At 44.9% G+C, this 21,179-nt stretch overlaps 1 protein-coding gene across 2 annotated transcripts in view; it reads left to right on the plus strand.

Annotated features, from left to right (window-relative positions):
- Window positions 1-21,179, plus strand: part of LOC143924326 (alpha-aspartyl dipeptidase-like) — a 78,664-nt gene that overhangs the window by 1,065 nt on the left and 56,420 nt on the right. The gene's annotated exons all lie outside the window — the stretch shown is intronic.

Here is a 21,179-nt window from a genome sequence, read left to right on the forward strand (position 1 = left end):
TTAACACAGTCCCCAATCGCCTGTGATGGTCAGTCCCTATACACACACTCCATTATATGTCAGCCCATATTCAAGCAGTCCCCCATCTTCCCCTTTAGTTCATATAGATTAGGATAGTCCCTGTCTCCTTGTGCTATCAGTTCCCCATGCACATGGTACTCATCTCCTCCAGTCCCTATCCACACGTAGTGCTGTCTTTTGTAGGAGTCCTGTACACACATGCTCCTCTGCCTTCTCTGAATAACTACACACAGTCCTTGTACCCTCTATCAGTCCCTGTACACAATCTGCCCGCCCCCCTCTCTCTGGGTCCCCAGTATCCGCTACTGGTCCCAGTCCCTGTTGCCTCTCTCAGTTCCCTCTGTCAGTCCCTGGTTCCCTCTCTTGGTCTGTAAGCTCCTTTCTCTCTGTCCCCAGTCTCCCCGTCCTTGTGTCTTCTTTCTTGGTCCTCTCTGGTCCTTAGTCTCCCTCTCTCTCAGGCCTTGTCTCCTCTTTTTCGGTCCCTGCTTTTTTGTTTCCCAGTCCCCCCTCTAAGTCCCTATCTCCTCTTTCTTGGTCCACTCTGTGGATTCTCGATCTCCACTCTCTCTTGGTCACCAGTCTCACCCGTGGCTGGCCTGGAGAGGTGGCGGTGGGGGGAATCATGATTGGCGCAGGGCCCACACTGACAATGCTTCAGATTGGCTCAAGGTGACCAACGCTGGGCTGACACTCCTCTGCCCCCCCCCCCCATACCTGACACTGCATTGTCCCTGGACCAACCAGCAGCAGCAAGCAACTACCCCAGTTGGCACCTCACAGTGTGTGCACCCTCCTGGGTGGGGGGTGAACTTCTGGTGCAGGGGAATGTTGTCTGCTGTATGTAAATAAGAAGGGGGTAGTCTTTGGCAAAGGGGGGGTAACACAAGTAGTTGCAGGGGTTCTGAAGTTGGGGAGTAGGAAAGAGAGCACGTGAGCGAGCTGAGGTACCATATTCTCCAATTTGAGCCCTCCCTGTGTATTCAAGACCCAACTTCTTCTGTTACATGTCCTCTGCCCCCTCCCACTTGCTCCATGTCAGACATTTTACAACCCTCTATGCCGGCTGTACCCCACCCCCAGTTCTTTGGTAGTAGGGCTAGTCTGGCATGGCAGGGAATGGGGCTGGAGGTGCAAGCATGGTCATAATGTGCCATCTGCTTAGATAAAGCCATGTAGTCCATGTACATGAATCTGCTTGCCACCTCCAAGGGATTTTTTTGCTGCCATGTTTCCCATTCAGTGACAAAGCAACTCACATGTTAAAAGTACATATAAAATCCAAATCTGCATGGTCATAGTGTCCCGTCCCACCAATCATGGAAAGCCTTGTTTGCTCTGCTCACAGGTCTGGAGAAGATGTAGGAAGGAAGCATTGCTGCACTTAAATGGTGATTCCCTGTCTTTCTTTCAGCTTTGCTGTTGCACTTTGACAATTTCACGGTCATGCAACACTGTACTCGTATGAATTTTTTATCATTTTTTCCGCATGCATTGAGCTTTATATATTCTTTACATAAATAGCTCTTTAGGGCAGGAACTGATGTCAATTATTGGTGGACTGCAATTCATGGACATTGGCACTTTATTTGATTATGTGGTAATTGATTTAGCACAAGACTATTATATATTTGGCTTTTATCTTAAAAGAGACGTATAGGGCTTTTTTTTTTTTTTTTAGATTCATACTTACCTAGGTGGCTGCAGTATCGGATCAATGCTGCATCTTTCCCCCAGCACCTCTAACATTGAGAGCCGAGTGATTGGTGGTGTTCTCATAGCTACATAAGCAGAGAACTGTCAGTCACCAGCTCTCTGCTCTGCCCCCTCCTCACTCATATGAGTGCTGGACTGTGGAGGGGCAGGAGTGGCCGGCTCAGGCTCTCAGCAGCTCGCTGAGAGGCTGAGCCAGGTGTCAACCCAGGCATGTCGTTGGATCCCGACTCTATGGTTGCGATGATACCCGAGCCTGGACTGACTGTGACATTAGCAGACACAGCAGAGTTCAGCCCGCTCTTTGCTGAAAACTTACCAATGTCTTTTGTCAGCTCCATAGTATTGCTTTTCCCCTAAACACCCCCTAAAATGTCTACAAATGTTATGTGTGTGCTTCAATTCATGCAGAGTAACTTTTTTTTTTTTTTTTTTTGGTTATGCCAAACTCATTAGGAACCCCCCCAACTGCTAGGTCAGCTGATAGCAATCCTCTATCTGCTGACTTTACCAAACCCAATTTTTTTCCCCTTATTATTATCTTGATATGTAATAGCAGAATGTCAAAATGTGCTTTTATTTTTTAAAATTTTTGGTATTATGACACTTCTTACCTGTCCGGTGGGCTGCCAATAGTGTAAGTAAGGAGGGGCTTCCCAAAGTATCACACATTATTTAGGCATTCAGCTCTCAATCAAGTGGAGAGGGTTACCTGTCCAAAACATCCCCTCCCCTTCATTTTTAGCAAGGGCCCATCAGATGGGGGGTGATGACTCTGATAAGGGGACCTTATACTTTAGGCTTTAAATACTCATTTCTCAAAATGTTATACTGATCTTGGCCAAAAATGTTGGTGTCTAATCTGCTTGCAATGCTGATTTGCAAAATTACAAATTGTTTGTTTGTCTTGTTTCACTCCACAGTTTTCTTCAACGCCACAGGAATGACAGACTGTGGCCTCCCACTTTGCCAGTCGTTGGGACTTTCCCAATTGTGGAGGTGCAAATGATTGGGAAACATGTCCGCATCGTCCCACCCCCCAACTCGGGGTCCTACTATTTTAACTACAAGGGGTTTAATAGTATCATGATGTTGGCGGTGGTGTCGTGGGGCAAAATGGCCGGATGGTGGAGTGTTCGCACGGACGGAATTCTACTGGCATCTCCAGAGTGGCAGTCTGGGCTTGCCACCCCCAGAGGAGAATCAGGAAGCACTCCCGTTTGTCTTCATCGCGGATGAGGCATTTGCCCTGGCAAACCATCTGATGCGGCCTTTCCAGATGAGGACCCTCACCCCGGACCAGAGGATTTTTAATTTCCGGCTGGCCAGAGCCAGAAGAGTCATGGAGAACACTTTTGGAATACTGGCCAGCCGGTTCCGCCTTTTTTAATGCCTATCCACATGGCGGAATATAAAATAAATCACATAGTGCTTGCCTGCTTTGTTCTGCACAATTTCTTAAAAAGACATTCAGTAAACTATGCGGTCTCAGTTGGCCAAGATGCAGACTTGCTTGAAAATGAGAACTTCACAGGCCTTGAAGCTGCTCGTCCTCGCTTGCCCCCCCAAAGCGCCCGTGAGGTCCGAACCCAATACTTGGAGTACTTTGTGGGTAGGGGGGCCATTGATATGCCAGACAATGTCTGAGCGGCATTTCTTTGAAACTCCAATAATCTTTGTTTTCATTTACTGCTTGGCTTGGTTTTAGGTGTCTCCTAGGTAAATTTTTGATTTTTGTTGTTGTGCATTTTTCTACAACAGTGCAAACCCAAGTTTTGAGCGAGATGAGGGGACAGTCTCTTCTTCAGATAATCTTATTATGTTGTGGGTCTGCTACACACACACACATCTTGTTTTTGTTAACTAATGTATGTAGTGCATTACTGACCAAAATCTTGCTCATTTTCAGCACCATGGCAGAAGTATATGGGGTCAGGAAAATGGCATGATTCTGAAAATTAACACATCACTGTGGGTGTTATTTACTAAAGGCACATCCACTATGCACTACAAGTGCACTGCAAAAGTGCACCTCAAACTGCACTTGGAGTACAAAGTGGAGTTGCCTTTAGTAAATAACACCCATTGTCACCGAAAACAACAATTTTACTCCAAATACTGCTTTTGCGCATTGAAAAAGGAAGCCACACATTGTTGATAATTTCACTTTTTAATCGAAGCACATTCACATGTGCGTTTAGAAAAGGGTTTTACAACAAACCAACATTTTGGGTAACTTGGTGTTTTTGTGTAAACAGGCATGTATCAAAGCGTAACATACAGAACACAGGAACTTACAAAGTTCAACTTTGAAAAGTGAAGACAATATCAGACATGAGTATGTACAAACTGGGCTGATATTGCCTTCATCACATGGGGTGTCACCCCTGGAAAAGCCAAAATTGGAAGATGCACACAGTGTGTCAACATGTGCTATCTCCCATCATGGGGGATCAATGTACATGTTTTGGGGCAACTCAGCCACTTTCCACAAAACACGTACATTAATCCCCTATGATGGGAGATAGCGCATGTTGACACACTCTGTGCATCTTCCAAATTTGGCTTTTTGTTGTTCTTCATTTTATTTTGAACATCATTGATGTTTTGCTGTATATTTTATAAATCCCGATTGCACCCCATTATCTCCACAATCAGGATCTGGGCACTTTCACTGGTAAAATGTGATTCTTCTTCCACATCACCTGCAAAAAAATATACCATGTATTATAAATATGCAGACATACATTAATGAGCTTACCGGAAGCTGTGGTCTCCGACACTCACCTGTTGTGGTGACAATTTGTCCAACTTCAACGATCTCTCCTTCCTCCTCCTTCTCCTGCTCCTCTGCTTCTGGTGTTGGAATTTCACCTTCTTTGGGAGGGGTGGGGTCCCTGGTGTCCTCAGACTTCCAGAGTCTTCTCTCCCCTATGAGAATGTAAAAAAGGAATACTTAGCACACAGAAGGCAGAAATAGGAATATGAAACATTGCTTGGAAGTGTCGTACGATTGTGTTTTTTGGCCGAGTTCAAAGGTGAGAACATTATTGTGGACACTTTCTAAAGCTGGAATACTTACCTGCAGAACGATGTTTCTTACGAACGAATGAAACCATGAACTTGAAAGTGGCCATTTTAAACTGCACAACATGAAATCAAAGCACATGGAGCATGTATGCAAGCAAGAATAATCATATGAACACACAACAACTTCTTACTTTTTTGAAGAACACGCTTGATCCTTTTGTTCTGATCGTGCTCCCTCAGTTTCAGGTCTGACCAGCGTTTTCTCAGTTGATCCTTGGATCGGCGTACCCCAAAATTCTTCAGAAGACTCTTCACAACTTTAGTCATGATCTTGGCCTTTCTGATATTTGGGTTTGGGTAAGGTCCATACTTCCCATCATAGTCGGTCCTCTTCAATATATCGACCATCTCCAACATCTCTACAAAAGACATATTTGAGGCCTTAAATCTTCTCTTCCTGGATCGGAACGTTTCAGGCTCCGGGCTTTCCTCACCCTCCTCCTCGTTAGTGGAACTCTGATTGCGCACCTGCGTTCTCTCCGCCATGTGCTCTCCCCACTGCGCCGAAAGCGAAGGGGCGGGAATAGCCTGGAAAGAACGTCGCAAGCGGAGTTTCACGCATGCGTACTGTATATAAAACGCAATATGCGCGTGTCGTACGTACGATCTGTGAACAGAGGGAGAAGCTAATGCGACAATCATGCAAACGAAGGTAAAATTTTGAACTTGGTACATCACTAGCCTATAATGCTTCTAGATTGAGGCCTGCATTAGTGGAGTTTAGCCTGACAATAGGGTTTGTCTTGTGTTGTGTCTTGCAGAGATTATGGACGGTTTCAATGATCAGTTTCCTCCCTCTGATCATCGATAAATACAGGGAGCTGCCCTGCCTGTGGCAATCGACGCACCCTCATTACAGTAACAGACTAAAGAGGCAGGCAGCGATGGAGAAACTGGTTGAGTTTGTGAAGCCGGTGGTCCCCAGGGCAGACAACCACTATTTAAAAGTGAAAATCGGTGGCCTGAGGAGTACATATCTGAAGGAGAGGAAGAAGGTGCTGAAGTCCATGCCATCTGGAGCTGCAGCAGATGAGGTTTATGTCCCCAGGCTGTGGTATTATAACAGGATGCATTTTCTGTCAGACCAGGCTTAGGTCAGAGAATCACTCTCTACCCTTCTTTCCACGCGTCCTATGCTACATTCCACACCCGCTGAGTCTTCCGATGCCCAACCTGGGCCTTCCACTCAGGAAGAACTGGGGGAGCCCAGCTTGAGCCAGGTATAGTATTGTTGTACACATTTTGGGAGTAAAAATTAATGATGTTAACTTGATTTGTGCTCACTAATTGCTGATTTTAGAAAGTGTTTCACATATCAATAGACAGTAGTGGCCAAAACCTTTGGGACAAGAGAGAAAAATGCTGGGCTCAGAATGATAGTCTTTTCTATTGGTTAACAGTTTGCAACAGTCTTGATGTGAAAATTGTGTGTGTGTTTGATGAACCAAAAACTAAAACTATGTCCCTTTTTCATACACAGGAAGACATCAGCCAGGAGGAGGGTGTGGAATGCAGCAGCCAGGAGGTGGTTGTGGAAAGTGGCAGCCAGGAGGAGGCAGGGGTAAGTGGCAGCCAGGCGGTGGGCGGGCGGAGGAGCCTGACAGAATGCCAGGTCCCTCCCCTCTGCCTTCCACACAAAAGGGCGAGAAAGGGGGGAATGTGGAGGAGTCAGCTCTGAGGCTGATCGGGGAGGCTTCAGCGGCCCTCCAAGCCACCCCCTCCTATCAAGAGGCCTTTGCCGCCTTGGCTGCGTGCTAACTGGAGAAAATGGAGGAGGGGCAAAAGCTCTTGTGTGAGGAGATAATTATACACACCCTCAACAAGGGTCTGTTGGGCCAAATCACACAAGCAACACACTTGTGTGATTTGGCCCATGCCCCTCCTCCTCCTGCCACACCTCCAGCACCACAGCCACAGCCTGGAAGGAAACGTGGAAGGAAGACCAGAGTGTGAGAACCTGGGTTCAGTCTGGTCTGACAGAAGATGCAGCCTCTTGTAGTACCACAGCCTGGGAACATAGATGTCATCTGCTGCTGTTCCGGGTTTCTTGGAATTCAGGACCAGACTTCTCTCCCTCAGACATGTACTCCTCAGGCCACCAATTTTTGCGTTTAAATAGTTGATGTGTGCCCTGGGGGCCAAAGGCTTCGCTAATCTCCCCAGTTTCTCCATCGCTGCCTCCCTCTTTATTTGTTACTGACACCTAAATAAAGTTTTTTTTTTTGTTTGAAGAAATACTTGCATATGTGTTTTACTTCCAAAAGGACAGTTTATTTGTGAGCAGGCAGGTACATTTCAAAAATACAAAGCGACATGAATAACAAGGGGCACCAACACTTAACCTCCTGTAGATTAAAAAAGAAAATACAAAAAAGATAATGTTGTTGTGGTAAGTTGACACACACAACACACCCCAAAAAATGCAAAGATGAGCAAACTGTCAAAAAAGGAGATGTTGATGAAAAAAACCAACAACAAAATTCCCCCAAAAAACAAAAAAAATGTGTAGATGTGACGATTTAAAATATTGTATTGCTGAAATGAGTAAAAAACACTGAGGAAATACGTTCGGGAGAAGTGTGTGTGACTATGAGCATCAAATAAAGTTCATTCTTGCAGCATTGTAAAGAACAAGAGAATGCGCTTCATGAAAGAATTTTTAACATTGCAGCGTGACGAATGTGCTATATCGATTACGAGCAGTAGTTTTACCTGAGCGAGCGCTTCCGCGTCCGAATTGGATTGTGAGCATGCGTGGCACCTTGTCCGTCGGAATAGGCTACAGATGATCGGAGTATGTCCGATCGGAGCATTTTGTCGGAAAATTTTACCGGCAAGTTGGAAAAGTTGGTCCGTCGGATACTCCGACGGAAACAGTCCGATGGAGACCACACACAGTCGGAATATCCGAAAAAACGGTCCGATCGGAAACATTCCGTCTGAATCTCCGACCGTGTGTACAAGGGCTGAGAGGAACACCTCCTTAGCTGTTGTCATGGTTGCAGACTCCGCCCCCTCCCACATGACATCACGATCAGTGATAAGAGTAGACAAAAAGTGGCGGTAGGGTCCGTTTTGAATAAGGCACCTCATCCCAAAGTGTCAAGTCAAAGCGTGGGAATGGAGGAGAGGATTATTACAGTGCCAAAAAGATTGCATATACAACAATTGGAAAAGATACATTTTTTATCATTTTCTAATTGTATATGCAATCTTTTTGGCACCGTAATAATCCCTTCCTCCATTCCCACGCTTTGCTCAGTGATAAAAAGTGTCAGCGCGCAGAGCAGAGACAGCAGTTGTGTGTGGGAGGAGCTCCGGAGAGGATGTGTGAGAGAGAGCTCCGAACACAGGAGAGAAAGCGGCTTAGATATCAAAGCTACACATTATTATCTGATTTCTTCATTATCATCAATCTATTATTACATCTCTTATCATTTAAACAATATTAGATGATAATAATTAGGTATTTTTATAATGTATTATTAGCTTCTTTCCAGCCCCCCTATAATAAGATGACCCCATCCAGTGCTGACTGTCTATGTTCCCTCTTACCCCCTGCAGCCAGCAATACACGAGTCCCCCATCCAGGTCTCTTATTACCACGAGTTGTGGTACAGGGGGTTGCTAATCCAGCTTTGCCATGGCATCCCAAGACCTCCGGTCCTCTGGGGCCCCACTGTGATCATGTCAGACCTTTCTCAGTCCTGAGAGGACCCCACTGGTGGATCTACCATAGGGATTGTCCATATCACTGCCCAACCAAGGATCCTCAAACAGCACAAATAGGAGAAGATTCCAGACTGTAACCGTGATATATATAAAAAGGAACACATTTCGATTTTTTTTTCATAATCTTTTTATCAGAAAGGTTTGCCACAATATCACAGAAAAGAATTGCAAAGGCAATAGTTGTACATGAGGATTGTAGGTGACCGATCCATCTTAATTCAGACAAGTTCTGTCTCCACTAGGGCTGTTCCCAAAGCAACCAATCACATTCCCGACCTCTTCCTAATAGCAGTCCCTACAGACACACAGTCCCAGATCTCAGTCCCAGTCCGTCATCAATTCTTGTTATAAGGCTGCTTTCACACTGCACCAGTGGCCGCGTTGGCGGTAAAGCACCACTAGCTTTTTAGCCACTAGCTGGGCGATTTTAACCCCCACTAGCTACCGAAGAAAGGGTTAAAAGCACCCACTTTGCAAACGCTTTGGCAGCGCTGCTAATTCATTTCAATGGGCAGGGCATTTTGGGAGCGGTGTACACCACTCTCAAATTGCCCCAAAGATGCTTGCAGGACTTCTTCTAACGTCCTGAAAGAGCACCGCCCCAGTGGGAAAGCTCTCGGGTTTTCACAAAAGGGAGGCTTTTTTAGGAGCTTTACAGGTGCTATTTTTATAGCTAAAACGTGTAAAAGTGACCTTAGTCCTTGCAGCAGTGGTGGCTGGTGCTCCATTAGTAGTGGGGTGGCAGATGGACTTGACCACATACCCCACCCCCTCAGTCCCTCATCTCCTTCCTCTTGGCCCCTGTTCTTCACCCTCCCCTCTCTTGGTCCCCTCTTTCCCAGCCTATATCCCCCTCTTTCAGTCCTTGTCTCCTTTTTCTTGGTCCCTGGTCTTTGCCACTTATCTCAGCCCCTGATCTTCTTTTTCTTGGTCCCCAGTCTCCTTTACTGGTCCCAGTCCCTGTTCCCTCTGTTAGTCCACATCACTGTTGGTCTCTAAGCTCATTTCTCTCTTTACCTATTCTCCCCTCTCTCTCCTTGTTTCCTCTTTCTTTGTCTTCCCTCTCAGTCCCTTGTCTTCTCCCTCTCTTTTTTTTTTTTCCAAATATGATCTTTATTAAGTTTTCAAATTTGGGGTAGAGCCCCAAGAAATACAGTAATAGCTTAAACAGTGAAGGTCGCAGCCTTCCAAACTTGCATTACAATCAGAAGTGTTGTACAACATAACCGTTCAGAGGGTCAATAAGAGTCGTCTAGTTTGTGTAGATCCCACATTGCTGTAAGCACCTATTAGGGTAACTTGTTAACATTGGTGGATATCGTATATCCTGAAACCCTAAGCAAACATCTTGCAAGAAGAGTGAGATAGGCATGTTAGGGGCCACGGCCGAAATTAAGAAATAGAAAATAGATAAAGTGAGAGTGGAATATGGGGAGAGGGAAGCGTAGAGGGGGAGGAGAATTGGGGACGGGGGAATGGCATTGCGGGTGAAGTAATCTGTGTGCTGTTTCAATAGTAACTCAGGTTCCGAAGAGGGCTTTACCTTCTTCTGAATATATGAACATGTTCCAGATAGTCCAAGTCTTTTTATAGGCTTCTTGCCTGTCTTGGGCTGTCAGTATCAAGTCTTCCATTTTATTAATATCCTCCACCCGTCGTAGCCACATTGCTGTGGTCGGTGGGTTGTGTTGTTTCCAAAGCAGAGGAATACAGGACTTGGCTACATTGGTCAGGTGGCATAGTAGGGATTTTTTATATTTCCTGGGGGACAAAGTCACTACATGCAGCAGGAAGAATGCTGGGTCATTCGGCATCTGATATTCTGTAAATTTTTGTGATATGGTACAGACCGCTATCCAGAATGCTGTCAGCCTGGGGCAGGACCAGAATATGTGCAGCATTGTAACTTTATCTTCTCTACAGCGCCAACAGTGTTCTGGTGCATCAGGGAAGATAATGTGTAGGCGACTAGGTGTGAGGTACCACCTCATGAGGATATAATTTGTCTCCTGTATTTTTGTGCATAGAGATGACGTGAGGGAGAATTCTATTATGTTTTGAATTTGGGGTGCCATGAAAGTACGATCTAAGTCCACTTCCCATTTTGTAATACCTGCAAGGTGTGGTTGTTGGGTCGGTGTATTTAATAGTGAATACATTTTGGAGAGGACCCGTGGCAGTGGCTCAGTTTCCGAGCTATATTCTTCGAACATGGTCTTAGGTCTGGTGTAGTCTTGGGGTTTTGGGATTGTCTGAAGAAAGTGGTGTAATCGTGCAGCGTTCCAGAAATCCAGTTGAAATGGACCTGGAGGGCCATCTGTTTTGCACTACAAACTGAGAGGCTGTGGTATGGTTTGAGTCTCGTAACATCTGGAATTGTGTGTTTGCAATCCCTGGGGAGAATTTGGGGTTACCCAGAATTGGGGTTAATGGTGATATTTTGGTTGTCAGGGAGTGTTGTAGTGCTGCCTGTGAGCCTTGACTGAGGGTATTACCCATCAGGCCGCGTACACACGGGCGGACTGTTCGCCCAACTTAGTTTGTCAAACAATCCGACAAACAGTCCGCTCAAAATTTGCATGAGCGGACTTGACCACACACGATGAACGAACAGTCCGCTGAAAGCGTGCGCGATGACGTGAACGGCACGTACGACGGGACTAGAAAAACGACGTCCTATACACTGCAATGCAACCTTCGGCGTGTAAATCCTTTCTGAGCATGCGCGGAACTTAGTTTGACGAACAAGCCTACACACGAGCGGACTGTCCGCTCAAACCAAGTTTCAGCGGACTGTCTTATGGGAATTCCGAAAAACTTTGTTCGTCAGACTGTCCGCTGAAACTGTCCGCTGAAGCCCACACACGAGCGGACTGTCCGCTGAAACACTGTTCAGCGGACAAAGTTGGGCGAACAGTCCGCCCGTGTGTACGCGGCCTCAGAGCGTGTGATTTTGTCTCCAATGATAGAGAGTCTCTGCACAACAGCGCTGTCTTTAGCAGGACTATGCTCTGATGTTGTTCTATTTGTGCCCATAGCTTAACTTCTTGGTTGGCGACTCCAGTCAATTATCCTGCTTAAATGGGTTGCCTGATAGTACTTTTTTATATCCGGTATTGCTAAACCTCCGTATTGTTTTCACAGTGAAAGTTGGGAGCGTGGGTTTCCGTGGTTGTTTGTGTGGCCAAATAAAGCAGGTGAATAAAGCTTGTACTTGCTTAAAGTACGCAGGTGGTATTTTAATCGGTAGGGCTTGGAAGAGGTAAAGAAATTTGGCCAGTATACACATTTTCAGCAAGTTACACCTTCCAAACTAGGAGCGAGTCCCTTTGTGCCAGGAGTCTAAGGCTGGATTCACACCTATGCATTTTTAGTGCTTTTTGCATTTTGCAGATTTGTGCAAAGGTGTGAATCCAGCATAAGGCTCGACATCTATGCATGTTGCTTTTGAGCGTTTTTGCGGTGCTTGTCACGTTTTTGGACATGTGTTTTTACCGTGATTTTGCCGCGTTTTGCGTTTTTTTTTTTTTTTTTACACTGTGGTTGCTTAGCAACCAGATATATACAGTGGAAAAAAAAAATCGCGTCAAAAAAGCGGTAAAAAAGCGGTACTTGCGTTTTTGATGCAGGCCCATTGACTTCTATTACATGCAAAACGCTGCATTTTGCATGAAAAAAAGTCCCCAACCCTTTCCAAAAAAAAGGCACAAAAATGCATTGACGTGAACATGTTCCATAGGAACCCATGTTAAAAAAATTTCCTTGCATTTCTGCAAAATGCATCAAAAAACGCACTAGTGTGAATTGAGCCTAAGAGTAGCTTTTCCTTTGCTAACAGAGGGGGAAAATTTTGCTCATATAAACAGGAAAGATCGGGTGGGATGCTAGTTCCTAGATAAGTCAGGGTGGCGGATGTCCACCAGAACTGGAAATTTGATTGTATGGTATGAAGCATATGCGGTGGTATTGATATTCCCATTGCCTCTGATTTAGAGAAATTTATCTTTAGGTTAGACAATTTCTTATAACTCTCCAAATTCCTTAAGCAAGTTCGGCAGGGACACTCCCGGGTTGGTTAGCGAAAAGAGCATGTCATCGGCATAAGCCGATGTCTTGTGTTGTGATTGGAGGTCGACCGATATATCGGCCGATATTTGGCGTTTTTAATTCATCGGCATTGGCAGATTGTGCTGATAAAAAATCCGATGTTATCTTCAGCGCAATTTGCAAATGACTTCAGTAATAGAAGTTAATGCAAGTTGCCTGAAGACAGCAGTGAAGTGACTTTCCTCCCCTCTGGGCAGTCTGCCAAGAAAAGATCAAAAAGATACAATGTTCCCACTTCTGAATGACTTCAGCTCTGTGTGTAGAAGTTCTCAGTTTAACCATTTAAAGACTAAATCTTTTCTGCCACTTGATGCTTACAAATAAAAATCCTGTATTTTCTGCTAGAAAATCACGTAGAACCCCCAAAACTTATATATATTTTTTAGCAGAGATCCTAGGGAATAAAATAGCGGTTGTTGCAATATTTTATGTCACATGGTATTTGCACAGCGGTCTTTCAAATGCAATTTTTTTGGAAAAAATACACTGATTTAAAAAAAATATAAAACAGTATAAAGTTAGCCAATTTTTTCATCCAAAAGTTTTGATTACCTGTTTTTGTGTGTTTAATATAATATATATATAATTTTTTAATCTAAATTATACATACAAGTGAACTAATTGGATGTTTGTTTTGTTTAATAAATGTTTAAATGTAAGAAAATTTTCTGTATCACTTAAGGCTGCTTTCACACTGGAGCGGGCAGCCGTTGACGGTAAAACGCTGCCAGTTTTAGCGGCGCTTTACCATCATTTTAGCGGCGCTATTCGGCTGCTAGCGGGGCACTTATAATCCAGCTAGCAGCCGAGGAAGGGGTTAAATGTGCCCGTGAAGTGCAACTGCCAAATCGCATTGCAGGTGCTTCGGCAGCGTTGTCCATTCATTTCAATGGGCAGGAGTGGTGGAGGAGCGGTATACACCACTCCAAAGATGCTGCTTGCAGGACTTTTTTTTTTAACGTCCAGCCAGCACACAGGCTTCCACACAGACTGCAGGGGAGCCGTTTTGCAGGCACTTTACAGGTGCTATTTTTAGCCCAAAAGCGCCTGAAAAACGCCCAGTGTGAAAGGTGTCTAACTGTTAGATTTTATGAGATGAAGGGGAAAAAAAATGTAAAAAATCGGCCTAACATATCGGCCCAAAAAAAAAAAAAAATCGGCATCATATATCGGCCATCGGCCACGGCAATTTCTAAATATCGGTATCGGCATTTGCCAGAGAAAACCCCATATCGGTCAACCTCTAGTTGAGATCGCCCCACAGTCACCCCCTGTATATCGGGGTTCAGTCTGATTGTGGCTAAGAAGGGTTCTAGGGACAGTGCAAACAGGAGAGGGGATAGTGGGCATCCCTGTCTTGTCCCATTTGTTATTGGGAAGGAATCCGATAGGACTCCATTGGCTTTCACTTGGGCTGGAATATATTCCAGCTATCCTATTGATCATTATTTCTCCTAGACCTATGTGTCTAAGTACCTACGTGTCTAAGTACTGCAAACATGAACGACCAGCTCACTCGATCGAAGGCCTTTTTGGCATCGATATTCAACAATACACACTAGGTGTTAGCGGTTCTCAACACATGAATCAGATTCAGCACCTTAGTGGTACCGTCTCTTGCCTCCCTAGAGGCGATAAAGCCTACCTGGTCGAGGTGTATGAGGTGTTGAAGGTGACCTGCCAGCATGGTAGCTATGATCTTAGTATAGATTTTTAAGTCTACATTCAGAAGCGATATCGGTCTATAGCTACCGCAAGACGCCGGGTCTTTCCCTTCCTTATGGATTACTGTGACATGCGCACGGGAGCCGACATCAGCGTCATATCGCCGTGATCTGCGCCGTGCTCAGTGCGCCTGCACGCCGATGTCTACGGCGCATGCGCCGTAGACAGTGGTGCCTGTCTTTTTATATATACCTCCTAAACCGTATAGGTTTAGGAGATATTTCTTGGACCTACAGGTAAGCCTTTATCTAGGCTTACCTGTAGGTCAAAGTGGTTTGTAAGGGTTTACAACCACTTTAAGGATTCTCTGGCAAACACCTTGCCGGCCCCTAGTGCATTAAACAACATAAGCATGCGTGGTCCTAGTATCGTAATACGGTTTTTATAATATTGCAGTGTATACCCGTCATGACCCAGGGCCTTCCCTGGTTTCATCATTCCTATGGTCTTTTGGAGTTCCACCAAGTCGGGTCTCTCTGGCTGCCCCAGCGTGTAGGAAAAACGGGGGGGGGGGAGCTGTCCAGGCCAGTATCGCCGGGAGGCGGAGAGGGGGGACAAACAACCAAACTTACAAGTCATACAGGCGTAATTACCAGGGTTCCGTTGTTGGCCAGCAATTCGATCGGAGAGACATGTAGCCACCAGCTACCCTTCCTGGCTCACGTGTATCTTCCTGCGATGGCGCTCTAGGTCTTCAGCGGCTCCATTGTTGCCTGGGCGGTAGATCTCCTCGTGGCCCTGTACATTTCCAAAACCATGAGCTTGGGGCAAAAGGGCGAGCCAGTTTGGTACTACAATGGGGTCTGCACCCAGGAAGGCAAAAAGATCTGCTAGCGATTCCTGCTTGCGTAGAGTGAAGGACCTCTGGTCCTTTCGGAACGTGATGGACAGCGGGTATCCCCAGTGGTAAGTTGCACTTCTGCCACGGGCTAATTCCAATAGCAGCTTCAGTAATGCTCGTCTCTGCAGAGTGGCACGGGAGAGGTCCGGGAGTATTTTAATCGCTACTCCATCAAATTCCAGGTCATTAGCTTCTCAGGATTTCTGAATAATTTCCTCCTTATGGATGTAATTTAGTAGTCTGCAGACGACATCCCTCGGTCTGGCAGGGTCAGTTTACTTTGTTCCCAGTGCCCTATGGATTCTGTCAAATTCCAGACGGGGTGGTAGATCAACCCCCGTTATGCCTCGGAATATAGCTGCTCCCGTGTCCGCCAGGTCTTCCGGGCCAGTCGCCTACGGTAGTCCCCTTATACGCAGGTTATTCCTGCGGTTGCTGTTCTATCATCGATTTCTCCTGTGTACCCTGGGTATCTTCCATTGCCACTACCCGGCGTTCTAGGGCTGACAGGGAGGACTCACCTCTTGTGATTCTGGTGGTAAGGTCCTTCACTTCCATTCTTACTAGAGCTAGTTCTTTGCGGTGGGCAGCCTCCACCGTTCCTATGAGGGCTGCAATGTCTGCCTTAGTGGGGAGAGCTTGCAGCAGAGATCGCAGTTCAGCATCTACCTGTAATGGCTGGGAGGGTGTTTGTGTGTACTCAGTGGCATCTGGGTGTATATCCGGTGGGGTGCCGAGGTACGGGTCAGTGAGAGGAGCCTCCAAGCTTAAGACCGGTGAGTGGCAGGCAGCCCGGTCTCTTTCCATGTCCCCACGTGCAGCCGCCATCTTAGCTCCCGGCGAGTGTTGTTGGGAGAGCTGGAAAAGTCTTTCAGTCTCTCCCGGTTATGGAGTTTGAGCCATGGGTCTGGTGGGTCTGTTATTCCTCTTTGTGGATCTCTTTCTCGAAGCATACATATTGTGCTAAATCAGCCAGAGTCGTCAGATTAGGTGGGAGACAGCCGGGAGCTCTAGGAATGCACGTCTTTATCTCTCCATGTTCAGGCCACCCTCCTCCCTCTCTTGGTCCCTGGTTTTCTCACCCTCTCATTCCTTGGTCCTCAGTACCCCATGGTCCCTGGCGTCTACCGCCCCCCCTTTCTTGGTCCCCTCTTAGGCCCTTATCCCCCTCTCTGTCCTTGTCTCCTCTTTCTTTGTCCTTGGTCTCTTCTATTGGTCCCAAGTCTCTCCCCCTCTCTCACGTTCCCCGCTTTCTCAGTCTCCATCCCTCTCTCTCTGGCTCTCAAGTCTCCTCTATTGATCCTGGTCCCCTCTTTTAGTCCCCATCTCTCTCAGTACCCTCTCTTTCACTAGTTTACTCTTTTCTCTCTTTCGCCAGTCTCCCCTATCTCTGTCCTTGTCTCCTCTTTCCTGGTCCTTCCTCTTGGTCCCTGGTTTCCTCCCTCTCTCTCTCGGTACCTGGTTTCTATATAGGATGCCCAATTAGTATGAAACAAGTGGAATTTGGGTAAGCCAAGATGCTTTTCATATAGGAAATGCTTGGCTTCTTATTCAAAATTTCCCATTGAAATGCGTGGTTGTCATGGTGCCAATGTGGTGCCATATTTTACAATTTATATCACTTGGCACAGGCCAAATAGAATTTTTCTACATAGAAGGATGTGTGTGCATGTATATTATATTGGACTTTTTGTTTCTAGTTCTAAGGGCAGGGACTGATGTCATTGAATAGCGTGGCCATAATATGTTTGTATGTACAGTGCCTTGCGAAAGTATTTGGCCCCCTTGAACTTTTCAACCTTTTGCCACATTTCAGGCTTCATACATAAAGATATAACATTTTTATTTTTTGTGAAGAATCACCAACAAGTGGGACACAATTGTGAAGTGGAACGAAATCTATTGGATTTTTGAAACTTTTTAACTAATAAAAAAAATGAAAAGTGGGGCGTGCAAAATTATTCGGCCCCCTTGCGTTAATACTTTGTAGAGCCACCTTTACCTTTTGCTGCGATTACAGCTGCAAGTCACTTGGGGTATGTCTCTATCAGTTTTGCACATCGAGAGACTGAAATTCTTGCCCATTCTTCCTTGCAAAACAGCTCGAGCTCAGTGAGGTTGGATGGAGAGCGTTTGTGAACTGCAGTTTTTAGCTCTTTCCACAGATTCTCGATTGGATTCAGGTCTGGACTTTGACTTGGCCATTCTAACACCTGGATACGTTTATTTGTGAACCATTCCTTTGTAGATTTTGCTGTATGTTTGGGATCATTGTCTGGTTGGAAGATAAATCTCCGTCCCAGTTTCAGGTCTTTTGCAGACTCCAACAGGTTTTCATCCAGAATGGTCCTGTATTTGGCTGCATCCATCTTCCCCTCAATTTTAACCATCTTCCCTGTCCCTGCTGAAGAAAAGTAGGCTCAAACCATGATGCTGCCACCACCATGTTTGACAGTGGGGATGGTGTGTTGAGGGTGATGAGCTGTGTTGCTTTTACGCCAAACATATCGTTTTGAATTGTGGGCAAAAAGTTTGATTTTGGTTTCATCTGACCAGAGCACCTTCTTCCACATGTTTGGTGTGTCTCCCAGGTGGCTTGTGGCAAACTTTAGATGAGACTTTTTATGGATATCTTTGAGAAATGGCTTTCTTCTTGCCACTCTTCCATAAAGGCCAGATTTATGCAGTGTACGACTGATTGTTGTCCTATGGACAGACTCTCCCACCTCAGCTGTAGTTCTCTGCAGTTCATCCAGAGTGATCACGGGCTTCTTGGCTGCATCTCTGATCAGTCTTCTCCTTGTCTGAGCTGAAAGTTTAGAGGGACGGCCAGGTCTTGGTAGATTTGCAGTGGTCTGATACTCCTTCCATTTCAAAATGATCGCTTGCACAGTGCTCCTTGGGATGTTTAAAGCTTGGGAAATCTTTTTGTATCCAAATCCGGCTTTAAACTTCTCCACAACAGTATTACGGACCTGCCTGGTGTGTTCCTTGGTCTTCATGATGCTCTCTGCGCTTTCAACAGAACCCTGAGACTATCACAGAGTAGGTGCATTTATACAGAGACTTGATTACACACAGGTGGATTCTATTTATCACCATCAGTCATTTAGGACAACATTGGATCATTCAGAGATCCTCGCTGAACTTCTGGACTGAGTTTGCTGAACTGAAAGTAAAGGGGCCGAATAATTTTGCACGCACCACTTTTCAGTTTTTTATTTGCTAAAAAAGTTTAAAATATCCAATAGATTTCGTTCCACTTCACAATTGTGTCCCACTTGTTGGTGATTCTTCACAAAAAATTTAAATTTTATATCTTTATGTTTGAAGCCTGAAATGTGGCAAAAGTTTGAAAAGTTCAAGGGGGCCGAATACTTTCACAAGGCACTGTATATGATATTGGGCCTTTAAGTTGTAAGCTTTTTAAGGACAGGACATGATGTCTATGAGTAATTTGGCCCTAAAGTGTGTGTATATGTATATATTGGGCCTTTAGATTGCAGGGAATGAAGTCAATAGTTGGTATAGTCCTAATGTGTGTGTGTGTGTGGGCATGTGTATGATATCGGTTCTTTAGGCTAAGGGCAGGGAAGAAGTATGGCCCATTTTTGTGTGCATGTAGATGTAGATCTCCTTTCTATAGTGTTATCACATATCATTATCCAAATAAGAAAATATAATTAAAACAAAATCTAATAGAATTAACCCTCTCTTTTGCTTGCAAAATCTCTAGATGTGTATTATATCCTATCTTGCAATATTTGTATTTTCTTATTTGGATAATGATATGTGATAACACCATAGAAAGAAGATCTTCAGATGGCAGTTGTGATCAGTATTTTATTGTAATAGATATCATCTTCTCCCACTAGGGGTCTTTGTCACCGCTAAAGATCAGTATATAAACTATTCACAGTCTATCAAATGCAGCAACATAATAGTAAGAATATGATGTCTATGGAGAGGGATTTTATAGATTGTTTTAAAACATCAGATTCTGTGGATTAAGAAGTCACCTAATATAAATACATCCGAGCGCCGACATAGTGCTAATACAACAGATGGACTAAGGCAAAATGGCGGTGATCGACTTGATAATAGAATTATAAGCTGGGGCTACAGTAAAATGGCAGTGGACGCTGCAATATAAAGCAATGCTACACATCTGCCAGTCAGATATCCCAGAGGAAGTCACAAAGATAGTGACGAAACCGGTCGGATTTTGACTGCCTGATGTACAGAAAGAAGGAAGTAGCGCGGGGAGGCGGTGAATGGGTGATCCTACCCCCCTTACCACTACAGCACTATAAACACCTTATACAGCGGTTTTTATTTATTAAAATGTGAGTGTGAAGGATTAAATGTTTTAACGTGAATTAAATATTACTTAAGCGGTATTACACTATTGTGTGCCTTTATTACTCTCCCTATGGGATATGTGAGGAGGCTAGGTGGAGATATCTTGGAGGAAGGTGTACAGCCAGTGTGTGGAGGAGGCTTGCAGTCAGAGGTGTCTATAGCAGCCACTACAGGAAAAAAGAAAGAATCAAGATCCCCGGCTGATGCCAATCAATTCAGGCTTAAAACTTAAGCCCTTAAAGGTGAGGGCACACCTGACGGGGGAGGAGAGCACAATTTTGCACAAAGTCACTTGGCACTTTAAAGAAGGACTGTTTGCTTTTATTGTCATTTTTATTTTTATTATTTTATAATTTTCACATTTTTGATGGACTTGATGTCATTGTATTGATCTATTCACGTTATATTCACTGAGCACGAGCACTTTATTATTGGAAATTGAGCACTGGAGATATATATAGATGCTATATCATCAGGCACTGGATATTTATGTATTTCACATGATTATATATTATTAGATTTTTTCATGTATTTATACTTATACTCATATATGGATTTGTAACCTAATTGATTAGCACTTTATGGGGATAGGAATATTTTCATAACAATATTAGGAGGTTGCATCGCATTCAGTTATTCTGTGGTACATAGCGTGACACATTTATATATGCCAATGCATGTGCATAAGACATATATGACAGCATATAGATTTATGTCAGAAGTCCAGCTCCCTCCTCCTCCGCCACTATGCCAGTAAGAGAGCGCAGCGCACAACGCATATGTGCAATAGGGACCCAGCCGTGAAGCCCTTTACTGGCAATGGCAGCAGCTACACCCGGCAGCTGATGGAAACATCAGCATTCCCCAGGCTTTATTGTTGCCTGTTTTAGTCTTCTAATGCTGCTTACTGCGATAGCCAGCTATAGATGAGGGTGGTGGCAAGTTTGTTATCACGTTGGTGTTTGTATTGGTCCAGCAACGCACCAACACATTTGCAGCCATTGTGGTACTTGCTGGGTGTTTTGTGTGCTCCTGTACCTTTAAGAAGGGGTGGGCTCTCCTTCAGTCCACCTGCCCTCATTTATCCATCAGAATGCATGTACCTTCACTGCCGTGACATGGCTCTGTGGCTCACGCATGTTTTTACAAATGCGTGCGGACTAAACCCCTGTTTTTAACACATACTGCTAGACAGTTTAATTCAGTTGTCTGTGAGCGGGTTTCTAAGTAGCCTTTTTTTTTTTTTTTTTTTACCTGGGCATTCCCCAGGCTTTGTTACCTGTTTTAACCTTCCAATGCTGCTTACTGCGATAGCCAGCTATAGATGAGGACGGTGGCAAGTTTTTTGTTATCACGTAAGTGTCCTAATATTAAAAGTATGGGCAGGGAATGATATCAATGATTTGTATAGTCCTAATGTGTGTGTGCATGTGTATGATATTGGGTCTTTAGACAGTAAGCTCTTTAAGAGCAATGACTGAGTATGGCCCATTTTTGTGTGCAAGTGAGATAGGGCCTGTAGCTTGTAAGGTCTTTATGGGCAAGGAGGGCTGGCCATTTACTAGTAGATGTTGAATAGGAAGGGGGCGGT

This window comes from Lithobates pipiens, unplaced genomic scaffold (assembly GCF_037356315.1).
Source record: "Lithobates pipiens isolate NorthernLeopardFrog02 unplaced genomic scaffold, aLitPip1_a1.2 Scaffold_22, whole genome shotgun sequence".
NCBI classification, from domain to species: Eukaryota; Metazoa; Chordata; class Amphibia; order Anura; family Ranidae; genus Lithobates; species Lithobates pipiens.